This window comes from Aegilops tauschii, chromosome 1 (genome assembly GCF_002575655.3).
Source record: "Aegilops tauschii subsp. strangulata cultivar AL8/78 chromosome 1, Aet v6.0, whole genome shotgun sequence".
NCBI classification, from domain to species: domain Eukaryota; kingdom Viridiplantae; phylum Streptophyta; class Magnoliopsida; order Poales; family Poaceae; genus Aegilops; species Aegilops tauschii.
This window is the reverse complement of record NC_053035.3, coordinates 373616101-373636561: the sequence shown is the minus strand read 5'-3', so window position 1 is coordinate 373636561 and position 20461 is coordinate 373616101.

The window sequence follows — 20461 nt, the reverse complement described above, 5'->3', positions numbered from 1 at the left end:
TACTATAAAAAGTTGCCAAAAGTATGTAAAAGTTGTAGAATATTGTCATGGAACAATCAAAAATTATAGATACGATAGAGACATATCAGCATCCCCAAGCTTAATTCCTGCTCGTCCTCGAGTAGGTAAATGATAAAAAAATAATTTTTGATGTGGAATGCTACCTAGCATAATCTTGATCATATAATATAATCATGGCATGAATATTAAGACACGAGTGATTCAATGCAATAGTCTATCGTTTGACACTAAGACAATAATACTTCAAGCATACTAATAAAGCAATCATGTCTTTTCAAAATAACATGGCCAAAGAAAGTTATCCCTACAAAATCATATGGTCTGGCTATGCTCCATCTTCACCAGACAAAGTATTTAAATCATGCACAACCCCGGTTTTAGCCAAGCAATTGTTTCATACTTAGTATACTCAAACTTTTTCAACTTTCACGCAATACATGAGCGTGAGCCATGGATATAGCACTATAGGTGGAATAGAATATAATGGTGGAGGTTGTGTGGAGAAGACAAAAAGGAGAAAGTCTCACATCGACGCGGCTAATCAATGGGCTATGGAGATGCCCATCAATTGATGTCAATGCAAGGAGTAGGGATTGCCATGCAACGGATGCACTAGAGCTATAAGTGTATGAAAGCTCAAACTGGAAACTAAGTGGGTGTGCATCCAACTTGCTTGCTCATGAAGACCTCGGGCATTTGACGAAGCCAATCATCGGAATATACAAGCCAAGTTCCATAATGAAAATTCCCGGAGATCCGTAACTCCGATTGGGCTAAATTTTGGACACAATCTCTATCTGGATATTAGCTTTCTTGCAGTGAAAGAAGGGTACCAACCTCCTTACGGGGTGGCCACGAGGGTCCAGGGCGCGCCTGACCCCCTAGGGCGCGCCCCCTGCCTCGTGGCCCCCTCACGCATCGTCTCACGTTGTTTCCACTTCCCAAAATTCACATATATTCCAAAAAAATCTTCGTCAGTTTTTATCCCGTTTGGACTCCGTTTGATATGGACTTTCCGCGAAACAAAAAACTTGCAACAAACAGGAAGTGGCACTGGGCACTGGATCAATATGTTAGTCCCAAAAATGGTATAAAAAGTTGCCAAAAGTATGTAAAAGTTGTAGTATTGGCATGGAACAATCAAAAGTTATAGATACGACGGAGACGTATCAGCATCCCCAAGCTTAATTCCTGCTCGTCCTCGAGTAGGTCAATGATAAAAAAGATAATTTTTTATGTGGAATGCTACCTAGCATAATCTTGATCATGTAATCTAATCATGGCATGAATATTAAGACACGAGTGATTCAAAGAAATAGTCTATCATTTGACATTAAGACAATAATATTTCAAGCATACTAATAAAGCAATCATGTCTTTTCAAAATAACATGGCCAAAGAAAGTTATCCCTACAAAATCATATGGTCTGGCTATGCTCCATCTTCACCACACAAAATATTCAAATCATGCACAACCCCGATGACAAGCCAAGCAATTGTTTCATACTTTTGACGTTCTCAAACCTTTTCAACTTTCACGCAATACATGAGCGTGAGCCATGGATATACCACTATAGGTGGAATAGAATATGATGGTGGAGGTTGTGTGGAGAAGACAAAAAAGGGACAAAGTCTCACATCGACGCGGCTAATCAACGAGCTATGGAGATGCCCATCAATTGATGTCAATGCGAGGAGTAGGGATTGCCATGCAACGGATGCACTAGAGCTATAAGCATATGAAAGCTCAAACTGAAAACTAAGTGGGTGTGCATCCAACTTGCTTGCTCATGAAGACCTCGGGCATTTGAGGAAGCCCATCATCGGAATATACAAGCCAAGTTCTATAATGAAAATTCCCACTAGTATATGAAAGTGATAACTCAAGAGACTCTCTATATGAAGAACATGGTGCTACTCTGAAGCACAAGTGTGGTAAAAGGATAGTAACATTGGCCCTTCTCTCTTTTTCCCTCATTATTTTTTGTTTCTTTTTTTTGGTGGGCTTCTTTGGCCTCTCTTTTTTTTATTTGGGCTTCTTTGGCCTCTTTTAATTTTTTCTTGGGGCAATGCTCTAATAATGATGATCATCACACTTTTATTTACTTACAACTCAATATTACAACTCAATACTAGAACAAAGATATGACTCTATATGAATGCCTCCGGCGGTTTACCGGGATGTGCAATGATCTAGCGTAGCAATGACATCAAAAAACAGACAAGCCATGAAAACATCATGCTAGCTATCTTACGATCATGCAAAGCAATATGACAATAAATTCTCAAGTCATGTATATGATGATGATGGAAGTTGCATGGCAATATATCTCAGAATGGCTATTGAAATGCCATGATAGGTAGGTATGGTGGCTGTTTTGAGGAAGATATAAGGAGGCTTATGTGTGACAGAGCATATCATATCACGGGGTTTGGATGCACCGGCGAAGTTTGCACCAACTCTTGAGGTGAGAGAGGGAATGCACAGTACCAAAGAGGCTAGCAATGATGGAAGGGTGAGAGTGCGTATAATCCATGGACTCAACATTAGTCATAAAGAACTCACATACTTATTGCAAAAATCTATTAGTCATTGAAACAAAGTACTACGTGAATGCTCCTAGGGGGATAGATTGGTAGGAAAAGACCATCGCTCGTCCTCGACCGCCACTCATAAGGAAGACAATCAATAAATACCTCATGCTCCAACTTCGTTACATAACGGTTCACCATACGTGCATGCTACGAGAATCACAAACTTCAACACAAGTATTTCTATAATCCACAACTACCCACTATCATGACTCTAATATCACCATCTTTATATCGCAAATATATTGCAAGGAATCAAACATATCATATTCAGTGATCTACAAGTTTTATGTAGGATTTTATGACTACCCATGTGAATGACCAGTTCCTGTCATCTCTCTAAATAGATATAAGTGAAGCAAGAGAGTTTAATTCTTTCTACAAAAGATATGCCCATGCTCTAACAAATATAAGTGAAGCAAAAGAGCATTCTACAAATGGCGGTTTTCTATGTGTAGGGAAACAGGCAATCCATACTTCAAATGATATAAGTGAAGCACATGAAGCATTCTATAAAGCCATACTCAAAAGATATAAGTGAAGTGCAATGAGCATTCTATAAATGAACCAAGGACTATCTCATACCAGCATGGTGCATAAAAGAAGAGTGAAAAATAAATGCAAAAGACGCTCTAAGATTTGCACATATCGCATGAACGAAACGAATCCGAAAACATACCGATATTTGTTGAAGAAAGATGGGATGCCTTCCCGGGCATCCCCAAGCTTAGACGCTTGAGTCTCCTTGAATATTTACTTGGGGTGCCTTGGGCATCCCCAAGCTTGAGCTCTTGCCTCTCCTCCTTCTCCTCACATCGAGACATCCTCGATCTTCGAACACTTCATCCACACAAAACTCAACAGAAAACTCGGTAAGATCCGTTAGTATAATAAAGCAAATCACTACTCTAAGTACTGTTGCAAACCAATTCATATTTTTTTTCATTGTAGCTACTGTAATATAACTTTTCCATGGCTTAATCCACTGATAGAAATCGATAGTTTCATCAAAACAAGCAAACTATGCATCAAAAACAGAATCTGTCTTAAACAGGACAGTCTGTAGTAATCTGAACATTCACCATACTTCTGGTACTCCAAAAATTCTTCCAAAATTATGGAAAATAAAAAATTTGTATAGAAAGACAGTGCAAAAAGTTTCAGACCCGTTTGACGTTCCAGTAAAAACATTAAAATCGCGCACTACAGCCAAAGTTTCTGTTTTGCACCGCACAAACCAACAAGCAATGTAAACATCCTAAAGGCAAATCTTGGCACATTATTTTTATAATACTCCCTCAGTCCCAAAATTGTCTTACATTTGTCTAGATACGGATGTATCAAGTCACGTTTTAGTATTAGATACATCCGTATTTAGACAAATCTAAGACAAGAATTTTGGGACGGAGGGAGTACAATGGAATTGTACAAGGGGATAATTATTTTTGTTGAAAAGTTGCTGTAATCAAGATTCACAAAGTTTCCGTGAGCATGAACAAAGTTCAAGGTTAGCTCCCACTTTAACAATGCTCGCCTTTCTCACTTTCACTTTCCTTTTTTGTAAAAGTTTTAGCTTCCCCTCTTTATTTTTTTTGTTTTTAAACTTTATAAAAGCACACAACAGAAATAAATGACTCTCTAAAACTTCCGGGTTGTCTCCCTGGCAGCGCTTTCTTTAAAGCCATTAAGCTAGGCATATAGTGCTCAAGTAGTGGATCCACCCGGATCCCAAGGTATATCAAAGCCAATTTTAATTAACAATGATTTGTGATTTAGTAGTGAGCACAAAGTAACATATATCATGCAACAATGAAGTCTAACTCCCTTCCTATGCATCGGCATGTCATAAAAGAACAATTCATGCACACATAGTAAAGGCCAATGCATAGTATAAACAGTTTCTTGCAATTTTATCGTGTGGGAAACATAGAGAGGTGGAGATATAGTTCCTCTCATAATAATTGCAAGTAGGAGCAGCAAGCACATGCATATTATATTCATCAAAATCATCATGTGCAATGGTAAAAAGCAACCCATCAATATAATCCTTAATAAGTGCAAACTTCTCTGATATAGTGTAGTTTGGAGAATTCAAAAAGATAATAGGACTATCATGCGTGGGTGCAATAGCAACAATTTCATGTTTAACATAAGGAACTATAGCAAGTTCATCTCCATAAGCATAATTCATATTGGCATCTTGGCCACAAGCATAGAAAGCATCATCAAAAAGGGATATTTCAAAAGAATCAACAGGATCATAACAGTCATCATAGCAATCATCCTTCGGTAAGCATGAAGGGAAATTAAACAATGTATGAGTTGAAGAGTTACTCTCACTAGAAGGTGGGCACGGGTAGCTAATCCGCTCTTCCTCCTTTTGTTCTTCGCTCTCCTCATCATCTTTTTCATCCAATGACCTCACAGTGTCATTAATTTCTTCTTCCATAGACTCCTGCAAAATATTAGTCTCTTCTTGGACAGCGGAGACTCTCTCAATAAAATCATCAATATTGGAATTGAATTCATAATTCTCATAGCAATATTTAAGGATAGCTAAATTTTCAGGTCTATAAACTGAATCATCAAAATCTTCAAACTCTTTAAACAAAGATTCAATTTCACATGCACCCTTAAAAGGAACAAATTCCTCTATTCGTTCCACATCATAGTAATCATGCATACCTCTAGCATAAGAAGCCAAGGTTTCATTATCATTAAATTTGCATGAAAACGAAAGGTGTGGAGCCTTCATCCTAGAGCAACAAGTATAATCATATCTCAAGCATAGTTGCCTAGCATACCAATACAACATACAAATTTGGTCCCATAATAATTTCCCTTTTTGAGTCAAGCGATAATCCCTAAAGTATTCACGTTGATCCAACGTGTCTCCCATTACAAAATTGAATGGGGTTTTCTCAGGATTATCAAAGTAGTACATAATATCTTACACATAATGAGCATCGAGGGTTTTAGGAGGTTCCCCATCTCCATGAGTAGCAAGTAAACCTAATTTTTTGGGTATTTCGTGTTCCATATCCATAACTAAAGATAGAGAACAACTAAGAATAGCAAATAAAAATTACTTAGTGATAAAGCAAACAAGCACACACGAGAATATTCACCCCACGCTATAACTCCCCGGCAATGGCGCCAGAAAAAGGTCTTGATAACCCACAAGCATAGGGGATCAATTGTAGCCTCTTTCGATAAGTAAGAGTGTCGAACCCAACAAAGAGCTAAAGGTAGAACAAATATTCCCTCAAGTTCTATCAACCACCGATACAACTCTACGCATGCTTAATGTTCGCTTTACCTAGAACAAGTCTGAAACTAGAAGTACTTTGTAGGTGTTGTTGGATAAGTTTGCAAGAAAATAAAGAGCACGTAAATAAAATCTAGGGGCTGAATAGATAAAGAAACAACTAAGTTAGTTTTAGTAGAGAGCTTTTTGTCACGAGAAATTTATTTGTCCCTAGGCAATCGATAACTAGACCGGTAATCATTATTGCAATTTTATTTGAGGGAGAGGCATAAGCTAACATACTTTCCCTTATTGGATCATATGCACTTATGACTGGAACTCTAGCAAGCATCCGCAACTACTAAAGATCATTAAGGTAAAACCCAACCATAGCATTAAAGTATCAAGTCCTCTTTATTCCCATACGCCATGACCCACTTATCCGTGTTTGTGTTTCAGTCACTCACGCAACGCAGACAATAAACAAACCATGAACATATTGCAAACCCTACAGCGGGGATCCCTCACGCTTGCGCGACACGGAGAGCACCATAGGACAGCACCAATAATAAAACATGCAACTCAAACCAATCACGATCATCAATTTACCCATAGGACAAAACAGATCTACTCAAACATCATACGATAGCCATACATCATTGGGAAATAATATATAGCGTTGAGCACCATGTTTAAGTAGAGATTACAGTGGGTAAAAGAGGGGTTACACTAGTAGGAAAATGGGCTTTTACCCCGGTTTGTAAGGGCCTTTTGTCCCGGTTTTCGAACCGGGACTAAAGGGTCGTTACTAAAGCCCTAACCCTTTAGTCCCGGTTCTTACACGAACCGGGACAGAAGGTCCTCCACGTGGCCGCTGCTGCCAGCCCAGGCAGGGGGGCCTTTGGTCCCGGTTGGTGCCATCAACCGGGACCAATAGGCATCCACGCGTCAGCATTTCAGGGGCTGGGGTTTTTGTTTTTTTGAAAGGGGGTGGGGTTGGGGGGTTTTGGGGGGTTAATTTAGGTGTTTCATATATTGTGTTAGCTAGCTAATTAATAGAGAGAAGTGTCCTCTCTTATCTCCGTGCTTGGTCGACGCTACGTACTATATACGTATGGAGAGGACTAGACACGCTAGCTAGTAAGCAAATGAAGGAAACAGAAGATCGTCATGAACATATGCATACAGAGAGAAGTGATATCGACCACCTCTCCTTCTCCGAGAGATTGGTCGAACAACAAGTTCTCGTATATCTATCTGACACTACCGGCTACATATATACAATAATTATCTCTTACAATATAATCTCCTAATTAAATTGTAAGAACACAGGGTCCACATAGTATTCTCCGTTTTCAGCGATCACGTGGTCAAGGAAGAATGCCGCCAATTCCTCTTGAATTGCTCGCATACGATCTTCTGCTAGGAGTTCATCCCGCATCCGAAACATCTAATTTGAAGAAGGGGGTCAATACATATATATATATATGAATAAATGAAACTCGACACAAATGATGGTAATAAAATAAAATTGTGAATATTATTGCTTACGCACTTCATATTGTTCGTCAGAGTAGCCTCGCTCACAGGTCGTGTGGCGGATAGACTCGCAAACGTAGTATCCAAAAAAATCATTCCCTTGGTCCTGCCACAACCACTTTACAAGAAATAGAGGTCAATCTAACTGATAAGCAAGCATGCTAAATGGTATTGATGAAACTAGCGCTTGAATCACTAGGAGATGTGCGGAACATGCTACTATAGTACTTACTTTCGGGTGTCTAAATTGCAGCTTCTTCGGCAGTCCAGGAGCTTTTGTGGTGAATTTTCTCCAAACCCTGCGAGACAAAGAAAACAATTACTTGATATCAGGAAATGAACAAAGTTGCTGATATGGTGGATAATGATCGATTTAACTTACTTCTCGAGCATTTGAGTCATGTCCGCATAGTCCTGGGGATCTTTTCGTCTCGAGTCTAAGACGGTTACTACTCCCTGCTCAAGCTTAATCTCTAGGAGAATATAGTGGAATCTTCGCATGCATGCATAAGTCATCAATTACATTACCATAACCTGGACTAATAAGGGAAACCGAATATGCACAAGACAGTAACACTCACTTGAAGTTGTAAGGAAAGAGTATTATATCTTTGTTTTGATTTAATACCAACGATTAGCAAGTTGGCCTCGGCTTCTTTGGCATGTTTTTCAACCGTATATGCATCTATGAGATTTGTGTTAATGAACCCAATATCACCGATTTGACTTTTCTTCAATTCGGCGATCTTCAATCTGCATAATATAGTGAGGATAATTATAAATACATGCAATGAAAGAGCTGACCTATATAGAGAGACTTAATGACAGAAGTAGTACTAACAGACAGTAGCAAGTGATCGTTGATTTATCGAGGGCCTTTTGATTGAAAAACTGGAAGAACTCCTCAAATGGAACATTCAGCAGTTCAATTCCAACGAGGTCATGCTCCGGTTTAACTCTCAGCGTCAAAGTATTCATCCCATCAGACTCTTTGCAGGTTTTCATGTACCAATCATGTAATCTTCGCATCATCGTTGTTAGAGATCTTTCATCTTTGACGAGAGGCTTCCCGTAATGGTATTTGTGTTCGTCCACCTCCATGATTTCATAATGTACATCGTCGGGCAGGTAATCTCCAAGATTGCTATAACCGGCCACCATCCTCGGATCTGCAGCGACGATGTCTTTAGACACCTTGAGCGGGGGCCGCGATTGGTTCGCTTGTTCACCGAGCTGGGCAATTTTTTTCCCAGCTCGTCGTTCTTTTAACCTTGATCACTGACAGTACTTCCCGACCGCTCCGCTTCGACAAATGTCTTTGCAATAATGCGCTCATAGTTGCCTTTTGGTGGAGACTTTGGTGGTTTTGTCAGGGCATCCAGAGTGCGCTTCGCTTTCACCGGATCTACCTTCTCCTCCGGAGGTGGATGTTTCTTTGCTTTCACCCCTTCAAAGAAGTTCTTCACTTTGGCTCGCACGATCTTCGCGTTCTCCTCCTCGGTCCTCTCGTATGGTAACTTCTCTGGAGTCTTCAGAGAAGGACAGAATCTGTATTGCCTCCCGCCTCTGGCAGCTGTACTGCTAGACGCCGGCAGAGCAGACGGAGCGGCTGCGGCTGTCTTCTTTCCTTGCTTACGAGGCGGAGGATAAGCACTACGACGCGCCGGAGCAGCCGGAGCGGCGGCGGGTCTCTTCCGCCCTTGCTGACGAGGCGGAGAAGGAGGAGGCTAGCTGCCCTGGCACACCGGCGCAGGCGGAGAAGGAGGCAGAGTGCCCTGACCACTCACCGGAGGAGGAGGAGGCGGAGTGCCGCCACGCGCCGGAGAAGGAGGTTGAGTGCCCTGATCACTCGCCGGAGGAGGAGGCGGCGGCGAAGTGCCCTTACTCGCCGGAGGCGTCCAGTTCGGAAGGTTAATGAGCTCCTTCCGCCATAGGCATGAAGTCTTCAGAGCTAAACCCAGCCGAGTCTCCCCTTCACCGGTAGGGTGGTCAAGCTGGAGGTCCTCAAATCCCTCCGTTATTTCATCCACCATCACCCTAGCATATCCTTCTGGAATCGGTCGGCAGTGGTAGGTTGCGCCGGGTTCAGGAGGTAAAACAGAGCCAACAGCCGCCTTGACTTTGAAGTTCTGCCATTCCGCCATAAGGTGGCAATGTTGAGACTCCGTGATAGCATCCACGGGGTAGCTAGCAGGAGCCGTCAAGACATGCTCCGGCTGAAGCAGCTCGGTGGAAGCCACACTGCTTCTCCGCTGAGATGGCGGGGTAGCTTCGGGGGTAGTTTCGGCATGTCGATTGCCGTCTCGTTCCTCTAACGCTTGAATCCTTTCGTGCAGCTTCTGAATTTGGGTCTGCTCCATTTTTTTCCTCCTCTCCTGGCTTTTGTAACCGCCTATGTCCGGAAAACCAGCCTTCCACGGAACGGAGCCTGGCGTGCCTCGTGTCCGCCCAGGGTGCTCAGGATTCCCGAGGGCCATTGTGAGCTCGTCGTTCTCTCTGTCTGGAACGAACGTCCCTTCCTGCGCTGCATCGATATATTGCTGAATCTTCTTGACTGGTATTTTCAAAAGCTCGTTCGTCCAAACGCACCTCCCTGATACAGGGTCCAAGGTTCCGCCAGCCCCAAAGAACCAAGTCCGGCAACGGTCTGTCTAGTTCATTGTCTGTGGTTCGATCCCTTTTTCAAGCAGATCATTCTCAGCCTTGGCCCACTTAGGCCGGGCTTTGAGGTAGCCACCTGACCCCATGCGATGGTGAAGCTTCTTCTTCGTAGCATTCATCTTGTTTGTCGCTGACATCTTCTTACTCTTTTCCGATGTCTTGTGGGCCACAAATGCGGGCCAGTGATCTCTGATCTTCTCATACCGGCCGATGAATTATGGTGTCTCTTCTTTGTGGACAAACGTTTTCAGCTCATTCTTCCACCTCCTGAATAGGTCTGCCATCTTCTTAAGAGCATGAGACTTGATTAATTGCTCTTTAACTGGCTTCTCCGGATCCTCCTCTGGCGGTAGGGTGAAATTTGCCTTCAGCTCAGTCCAAAGATCATCTTTCTGCATATCATTGACATAAGACACCTCAGGGTCTTCCTTCTTAGGCTTATACCATTGGTGGATGCTGATCGGGATCTTGTCCCTAACTAGAACCCCGCACTGAGCAGCAAATGCATCCTTTGTCCGGATGGGTTCAATCGGTTGGTCGTCACGTGCGATTGCTGTGATCTCAAACCTTTCATCCGAGCGCAACTTTCTCTTCGGGCCTCGTCTCTTTACCGAAGTTGTGCTCGATCCGGAGGGCTAGAAAAAAAGAAGAAAGACGAGTGTTAATTAATATGTGTACATACCAAAACAATGAATGCATCAATTAGCTAGTCAGCACTGGCTTAACTAATATATTTACCTGGCCGGACTCTGTTCGGTCACCAGAGCCGTCACCACGGGCTCCTTCTTGCACCAGCATTGGGTCACCGGACCCATCATAATCATGTCTTTCCTCCTCCACTCTTCGATCATCGTAGCCTGCTTCTTCACCCTGTTCTTCCAGACCATCATTGTCGTTAAGATACGACAAGATATCACCTCTGGCTAAGATTATGTCCCCCAACACCTCTTCTGCTTGCTCGTCTCGTCCGTGCTCCATTGTTTCTGCAAATATTACAACATGACAATTATTACACAAACATGATAGCAGGTGGATATATTAGTGCAAACGTAGACCTAGCTTATTCCGGGTTTGGGTGGCCTCGGCAACGCTTCAAGGGTAGGGGCGCGACGGGAGGGGATAGGAGACCGACATCGTTTTTTTTCTAGGGTTTGGGTGTCCTCGAGAGTTTTGGTCGAGCGAGAGGGTCGGGGGGTGCTCCCGTGGTATAAGTTATCACGGTCGAGAGGGGGTATAAATATCGACCGTCCATCATGTCGAAGTTATCTGGGAGGGAGTTATATATATCGACAACGACGACATACATACATGGGAAAATAATGTTATCGGGGAGGGGGTATATCGACCCCCCCCACGTGTTGAAGTTATCGGGAGGGGGTTATATCGACAACGACGACATACGTACATGGGAAAATAATATTATCGGGGAGGGGGTATATCGACCCCCCCTCGTGTTGAAGTTATTGGGAGAGGGGTATATCGACGACGACAGACCCGATAAAACATAAGAAAATGAAGAAGAAATAAAAAGATGAGAAGAAGAAAAGGAATAGAGGAGAAGATCGAAGAAAAAAACGAAGAAAAAAAGAGGAGAAGAAGAAAGGAATAGAGGAGAGAAGAAGAAAAAATAGAATTTTTTCTATTTTTTCTTCTTCTCTTCTATTCCTTTCTTCTTCTCCTCTTCTTTTTCTTCTTTTTTCCTCTTCTTATTTGTTTCTCCTCTTCTTCCTCTCCTCTTCTTCTCCTTTCTTCCTCTTCTTATTTTCCTTTTTCCTCTCATTCATAAAAAAATGTTCAAATAGAAAATTTCGAAAAAAGTAAAGGTTTTGCCTAATGCATTGTTCATATTTCATCATGTTCTATGAACAAAAAAACATCATATTTCATCCAAATCCATGCATACATCATATATGTGATCATCTATGAAAAAAACATCATATTCTATAAAAAATCATTACATATATATATATATATGAACAAAAACAATTATGATAACAAGCATATATATCATCATATATATAAAAAACAAGCATATATATATGAAAACAAAACAAGAAAAAAATGCTCGGGAGGGCGCCGGCCGGACCAAGGTGAGGAGGACCGCGGGGTCGGCGGCGAGGATGGCGACGGGGCAGTGGGCGCGGCTCGGGGTAGGGGGCGACGGCGGCGAAGGGCGGGGCATGGCGACGGCGACGACGGGGACGGGCCGGGGCGGCGCGCGTCGGGGCAGGGGCGCGGCTAACGGCGAGGGCGCGGGCAACGGCGACGGCGACGACGGGCACGGGCGACGGCGACGACGACGGCGGGGGCGGCGGGCGGCGTTGGGGCAGCCTGGCAGCGTCGGCGTCGTCCGGGCAAACTGCAGATGAACTCTGAAAATTTTACTAAGTGTTTGCTTATATAGCAAAGCCTTTAGTCCCGGTTCGTGGCACCAACCGGGACTAAAGGTGGGCATTAGTCCCGGTTGGTGCCACCAACCGGGACCAAGGCCCTCTTTAGTCCCGGTTGGTGGCACCAACCGGGACCAAAGGCCTCTTGCTGCCCGCGTCGCGGCCAAAAATTTAGTCCCACCTCGCTAGTTGAGAGGGGCTCGGAGTGGTTTATAAGCCCCACTGCGGCTGCCCTCTCGAGCCCCTCTCAAATGTAGGCTTACGGGCCTAATCTCACACTATGCTGTTTGTGAGCCTATTGGGCCTTCTGCGGGCCTGAATCCTGGCCCAGATTGGGTTTCTAGTCGTATTCAGGCCATGGTGGCCCAATAGGTGGCAATTTTTTTTCCAGTTTTTTGTTTTATTTATTTTCTTTTGTTTTTTGCTTTATTTTTTAATTCTTTTTGCTTTTAGGTCACAAAAATTATAAACTTTCTGTTAGTGCCATTAGTTTTCAAATTTGAATAGTTTAAATTTGAATTCTTTGAAATTTGTGTGAATCACTAGTTTGTGATTAACTTTACTATAAAAATAGATTTTGGAGTGATTCTTTTTCCTGCTATTTAATATTACTGTGTTTTATGATTCTATTCAAAAACAGATTTTGTTATTTTAGTTTCTAACAAAAAAATCTTTATGATAATGCCTTTTGCTATTAAAGTTTCTAACAAAAACATTCTTTATGAAAATTCCTTTTGCTATTGGAGTTTTATAAAAGCTTTTTAGTTGATTCTTTTGGCTATTGAAGAATATTATAGTTTTGTTTTAGTTGATCATAACAGCATATTTTAATTGATTATTTTTAGTTCATTCTTTTTGCTATTAGTTCATGAGCTATAAATGACCCTTAAATTGAAAAGCACTACAAATGAACTCTGAATAGGTTGAAAGTTGGCATGGTTTCATCATTTCACCCACATAGCATGTGCTAAAAAGTTGAGAGGGTTACGGCAAAAACTGGATGCACTTCGTGTACAAAATGCACAATCTCTTCCGAAGTATCAGGGTTTCGAACGAAAACTCATCAGTTACAAAGGGATTTCATTTTTTTTGAACTTATTTGAACTCCAGACTTTTTGTGTGTTCAAAATGCACCATTCAAAGCCACATCATCAATTTTCAACCCTTTCTGACTTCATTTGTTATTTTTCATGCATTTACTAATTATTTTGAGCTATAAGACCCTAAAATTGAAAAGCATTTCAAATGAACTCTGAAAAGGTTGAAAGTTGGCATGGTATCATCATTTCATCCACATAGCATGTGCAAGAAAGTTGAGAGGGTTACGGCAAAAACTGGATGCACTTCGTGTACAAAACGGACAATCTCTTTCGAAGTATCAGGATTTCATACGGAAACTCGTCTGTTACAAAGGGATTTCATTTTTTAAAACTTATTTGAACTCCTGACTTTTTGTGTGTTCAAAATGCACCATTCAAAGCCACATCTCATCAATTTTCAACCCTTTCTGACTTCATTTGTTATTTTTCATGCATTTACTAATTATTTTGAGCTATAAGACCCTAAAATTGAAAAGCATTTCAAATGAACTCTGAAAAGGTTGAAAGTTGGCATGGTATCATCATTTCATCCACATAGCATGTGCAAGAAAGTTGAGAGGGTTACGGCAAAAACTAGATGCACTTCATGTACAAAACGGACAATGGTATCATACTCGTCTGTTACAAAGTTAGCATGGTATCATCATAATAGTTGCGGGAGAAAGTCTTCACTTTTTCTTCGCTTCTGTCATTTGCTTATTGCGCCGTAACCATGGATAATCTTCATCGTTTATTAGGATGCTTGGGTCAGCCTTGACTTTGGAGGGAAGAATTTCATGAAACTTTTCATAATCTTCAGACATGTCTGTCTTGCCCTCCACTCCCACAATGTCCCTTTTTCCTGAAAGAACTATGTGGTGCTTTGGCTCATCGTATGATGTATTTGCTTCCTTATCTTTTCTTTTTCTCGGTCTGGTAGACATGTCCTTCACATAGATAACCTGTGCCACATCATTGGCTAGGACGAACGGTTCGTCAGTGTACCCAAGATTGTTCAGATCCACTGTTGTCATTCCGTACTGTGGGTCTATCTGTACCCCGCCTCCTGACAGATTGACCCATTTGCACTTAAACAAAGGGACCTTAAAATCATGTCCGTAGTCAAGTTCCCATATGTCCATTATGTAACCATAGTATGTGTCCTTTCCCCTCTCGGTTGCTGCATCAAAGCAGACACCGCTGTTTTGGTTGGTGCTCTTTTGATCTTGGGCGATCGTGTAAAATGTATTCCCATTTATCTCGTATCCTTTGTAAGTCAATACAGTCGAAGATGGTCCCCTGGACAACGAGTACAACTCATCACAAACAGTGGTGTCACCTCTGAGACGTGTTTCCAACCAACTGCTGAAAGTCCTGATGTGTTCACATGTAATCCAGTCGTCACACTGCTCCGGGTGTTTGGAGCGCAGACTGTTCTTGTGTTCATCGACATACGGGGTCACCAAGGTAGAGTTCTGTAGAACTGTGTAGTGTGCCTGAGACCAAGAATATCCGTCCTTGCATATTATTGAGTCCCCTCCAAGCGTGCCTTTCCCAGTCAGTCTCCCCTCATACTGCGATTTAGGGAGACCTATCTTCTTAAGGCCAGGAATGAAGTCAGCATAAAACCCAATGACATCCTCTGTTTGATGGCCCATGGAGATGTTTCCTTCTGGCCTAGCGCGGTTACGGACATATTTCTTTAGGACTCCCATGAACCTCTCAAAGGGGAACATATTGTGTAGAAATACGGGCCCCAGAATGACAATCTCGTCGACTAGATGAACTAGGACGTGCGTCATGATATTGAAGAAGGATGGTGGGAACACCAGCTCGAAACTGACAAGACATTGTGCCACATCACTCCTTAGCCTTGGTATGATTTCTGGATCGATCACCTTCTGAGAGATTGCATTGAGGAATGCACATAGCTTCACAATGGCTAATCGGACGTTTTCCGGTAGAAGCCCCCTCAATGCAACCGGAAGCAGTTGCGTCATAATCACGTGGCAGTCATGAGACTTTAGGTTCTGGAACTTTTTCTTTGGCATATTTATTATTCCCTTTATATTCGACGAGAAGCCAGTCGGGACCTTCATACCGAGCAGGCATTCAAAGAAGATTTCTTTCTCTTCTTTCATAAGAGCATAGCTGGCAGGACCTTCATACTGCTTCGGAGGCATGCCGTCTTTTTCGTGCAAACGTTACAGGTCCTCCCGTGCCTCAGGTGTATCTTTTGTCTTCCCATACACGCCCAAGAAGCCTAGCAGGTTCACGCAAAGGTTCTTCGTCACGTGCATCACGTCAATTGAAGAGTGGACCTCTAGCTCTTCCAGTAGGGTAGGTCCCAAAATATAGATTTCTTCTTCCACATGGGTGCGTGTCCCTCAGCGTCATTCGGAACAGCTAGTCCGCCGGGACCCTTTCCAAAGATTACGTGTAAATCATTGACCATAGCAAGTACGTGATCACCGGTACGCATGGTGGGCTTCTTCCGGTGATCTGCCTCGCCTTTGAAATGCTTGCCTTTCTTTCGGCATTGATGGTTGGTCGGAAGAAATCGACGATGGCCCAGGTACACATTCTTCCTGCATTTGTCCAGGTATATACTTTCAGTGTCATCTAAACAGTGCGTGCATGCGTGGTATCCCTTGTTTGTCTGTCCTGAAAGGTTACTGAGAGCAGGCCAATCGTTGATGGTTACAAACAGCAATGCGTGCAGGTTAAATTCCTCTTGTTTGTGCTCATCCCACGTACGTACACCGTTTCCATTCCACGGCTGTAAAAGTTCTTCAACTAATGGCCTTAGGTACACATCAATGTCGTTGTCGGGTTGCTTAGGGCCTTGGATGAGAACTGGCATCATAATGAACTTCCGCTTCATGCTTCAGTCACGGGCCAGGTGCTGTGATTGCTGCTCTGCTCCCCGAAAGGATTAATGTCATCCACACTTAAACCAAACCATACATTCCTTGGGTCAGCTGCAAACTCAGCCCAGTACTTTCTCTCGATTTTTCTCCACTGCGACCCGTCAGCGGGTGCTCTCAACTTCCCGTCTTTCTTACGGTCCTCACTGTGCCATCGCATCAACTTGGCATGCTCTTCATTTCTGAAAAGACGTTTCAACCGTGGTATTATAGGAGCATACCACATCACCTTCGCAGGAACCCTCTTCCCGGGGGGCTCGTCGTCAACATCACCAGGGTCATCTCGTCTGATCTTATACCGCAATGCACCGCATACCGGGCATGCGTTCAGATCCTTGTACGCACCGCGGTAGAGGATGCAGTCATTAGGGCATGCATGTATCTTCTGCACCTCCAATCCTAGAGGGCATACGACCTTCTTTGTTGCGTATGTACTGTCGGGCAATTCGTTATCCTTTGGAAGCTTCTTCTTCAATATTTTCAATAGCTTCTCAAATCCTTTGTCAGGCACAGCATTCTCTGCCTTCCACTGCAGCAATTCCAGTACGGTACCGAGCTTTGTGTTGCCATCTTCGCAATTGGGGTACAACCCTTTTTTGTGATCCTCTAACATGCGATCTAACTTCGGCTTCTCCTTTTGACTTTCGCATTGCGTCCTTGCATCGACAATGACCCCGCGGAGATCATCATCATCGGGCACTGGTTCCTCTTGATCTTCAGCAGCTTCCCCCCTTGCAGCATCATTGGGCACATCGTCTGGTTCCTCTTGATCTTCAGCAGCTTCCCCCGTTGCAGCATCACCGTATTCAGGGGGCACATAGTTGTCATCGTCCTCTTCTTCTTCGCCGTCTTCCATCATAACCCCGATTTCTCTGTGCCTCGTCCAAACAGTATAGTGTGGCATGAAACCCTTGTAAAGCAGGTGGGTGTGAAGGATTTTCTGGTCAGAGTAAGACTTCGTATTCCCACATATAGGGCATGGACAACACATAAAACCATTCTGCTTGTTTGCCTCAGTCACTTCGAGAAAATCATGCACGCCCTTAATGTACTCGGAGGTGTGTCTGTCACCGTACATCCATTGCCGGTTCATCTGCGTGCATTATATATAATTAAGTGTGTCAAAAACCATTACAGAACATCATGAATAGATAATTAAGTGACCAAATTAATAGAAGTTCATCATCACATTAAAACCAAAGTACATACATAGTTCTCATCTAACAACATATATATAGCTCTCCAGAGCATCTAATTAATTAAACCATACATTGAAACTATGTGAAACATTTCAATGCGAAAACAAATGCGATCATAATCGCAACCAAGGTAACAATTGATCCAACGGCATAATGATACCAAGCCTCGGTATGATGGCATATTTTCTAATCTTTCTAATCTTCAAGCGCATTGCATCCATCTTGATCTTGTGATCATCGACGACATCCGCAACATGCAACTCCAATATCATCTTCTCCTCCTCAATTTTTTTTATTTTTTCCTTCAAGTAATTGTTTTCTTCTTCAACAAAATTGAACCTCTCGACAATAGGGTCGGTTAGAATTTCCGGTTCAACCACCTCCTAGATAAATAAAATCTATGTCACGTTGGTCGGCATATTTGTCATAGACAATAAATGAACCAAATAGTTATAAAAAGATAATATATACCACATCCGAATCATAGACAGGACGAGGGCCGACGGGGGCGGATACCAAAACCATCGCACTATGTAATAAGAAGGAATAATAAAAGTAACAAAATTAGACAAGTATCTATCTAAAGGAAGAATTTTTTTCTTTCAGAAAGAAGATAAGAACAAGAGGCTCACCACGGTGGTGCTGGCGACGAGATCGGCGTGGGCGATCGACGGCGGTGAAGACGGGGACGGGACGTGACGGACCGCTAAACCTAGACAAAGTTCGGGGAAAATGGAGCTCGGAGGTCGAGTTTCGAGAGCAGAAAGATTAACTAGTGTGGCTCAGACATTTCATCGAACACCTCATGTGCATAGGAGGTGAGCTAGAGCACCCAAATGCCCTCCCCTCGCCGGTCAGAAAAAACAGAGCACTGTGAAGTGCTCTGCTGTGGCGATGGGGTATATATAGGGAACTCATTGGTCCCGGTTCGTGGCACCAACCGGGAGTCCCGGTTGGTGCCACGAACCTGGACCAATGCCCCCTTTAGTCCCGGTTGGTGGCACCAACCGGGACCAAAGGCCTTGTGCTGCCTCACGTCAAAAGTTTAGTCCCACCTCGCTAGTTGAGAGAGCTCGAGAGTGGTTTATAAGCGCTGCTGCGCCCACCCTCTCGAGCTCCTCTCAACTGCAGGCTTTCGGGCCTAACCGTTCTCTTTGCCTGTGGGGCCTACTGGGCCTTCTGCGGGCCTGAATCCTGGCCCATGGCTGGGTTTCTAGTCGTATTCAGGCGGTGGTGGCCCAGTAGGTGGCATAATTTTTTTCTCTGTTTTTTTTCTCTTTTGCTTTATTTATTTTGTTTTGTTTCTACTTACAACAAAAAACTTATTTATTTTATTTCTAATTACTTATGTATTTTACTTTAATTATTTTATTTTTATTTATTTTACTACTGCTATTTTTATTTATTTTACTGCTGCTATTTTTATTTAATTTATTAAGGTTTATTATTTTAGTTACTATAGTTTATTTTATTTTATTTTATTAAGGTTTATTTATTTATTTTTATTTTATTAAGGTTTATTTATTTTATTTACTATAAAAAATGAACATAGATGCGCCTATAAAGAAAATTCAACCTAAATTCATAATAAATTTCTATGAAATTCAAAGAAATTTACTGTGAATTTAGGTCAAATTCCCTGTATAAGGGCATATATTTTCACTTTGAGAGGAGCTCAACAAGGCAGAGAGGGACGGGCTTATAAACTGGTGTGAGCGCCCTTCGGTTGGCGAGGTGGGACTAAACACTGACCGCAACTAGGACCAGCCCTTTAGTCCCGGTTTGTGGTATGAACCGGGACTAAAGGGTGAGCCTCTGGTCCCGGTTCAAGCCACCAACTGGGACCAATGGTGGTGGGCCAGGAGCGAGGCCCATTGGTCCCGGTTTGTCCCACCAACCGGGACCAAAGGGGCCGGACGAACCGGGACCAATGCCCCCACGAGGCCCGGCAGGCCCCTGGCTGCACGAACCGGGACCAATGCTCACATTAGTCCCGGTTCGTGACTGAACCGGGACTAATGTGAATATTGCCCTGTGACCAAAGCCCAGTTTTCTACTAGTGTTACACCGCTGCATAGAGGGGGGAAGAGTTGGTGATGACGGCGCTGAAGTTGTTGGTGTAGATTGCGGTGACGATGATGGCCCCGGCGGCACTCCGGTGCCACTGGAACCGAGGGGGAAAGAGCCCCCCTTCTTCTTCTTCCTTGACCTTCTCCCTAGATGGGAGAAGGGTTTCCCCTCTGGTCCATGGTCTCCATGGCATGGGAGGGGCGAGAGCCCTCCGAGATTGGATCTGTCTCTCTGTCTCTCTCTAGTTTCTGCGCTCCAGATTCTGCCCTTTCACCGTTTCTTATATTTCCGGAGATCCGTAACTCCGATTGGGCTGAATTTTGGACACGATCTCTATCCGGATATTAGCTTTCTTGCGGCGAAAGGACACCAACCGCCTTACGGGCTGGCCACGAGGGCCCAGGGCGCGCCCCCCTGCCTCGTGGCCCCCTCGGGCATCGTATCGCGTTGATTATTCTTCCCAAAAATCACATATATTCCAAAAAAAATCTCCGTCAGTTTTTATCCCGTTTGGACTCTGTTTGACATGGATTTTCTGCGAAACAAAAAACATGCAACAAATAGGAACTGACACTGGGCACTGGATCAATATGTTCTTCCCAAAAATAATATAAAAAGTTGCCAAAAGTATGTAAAAGTTGTAGAATATTGGCATGGAACAATAAAAAATTATAGATACGACGTAGACGTATCAGCTTTGCGGTGCCACACACGCGTCCACCCCTTGTCGGCCTGC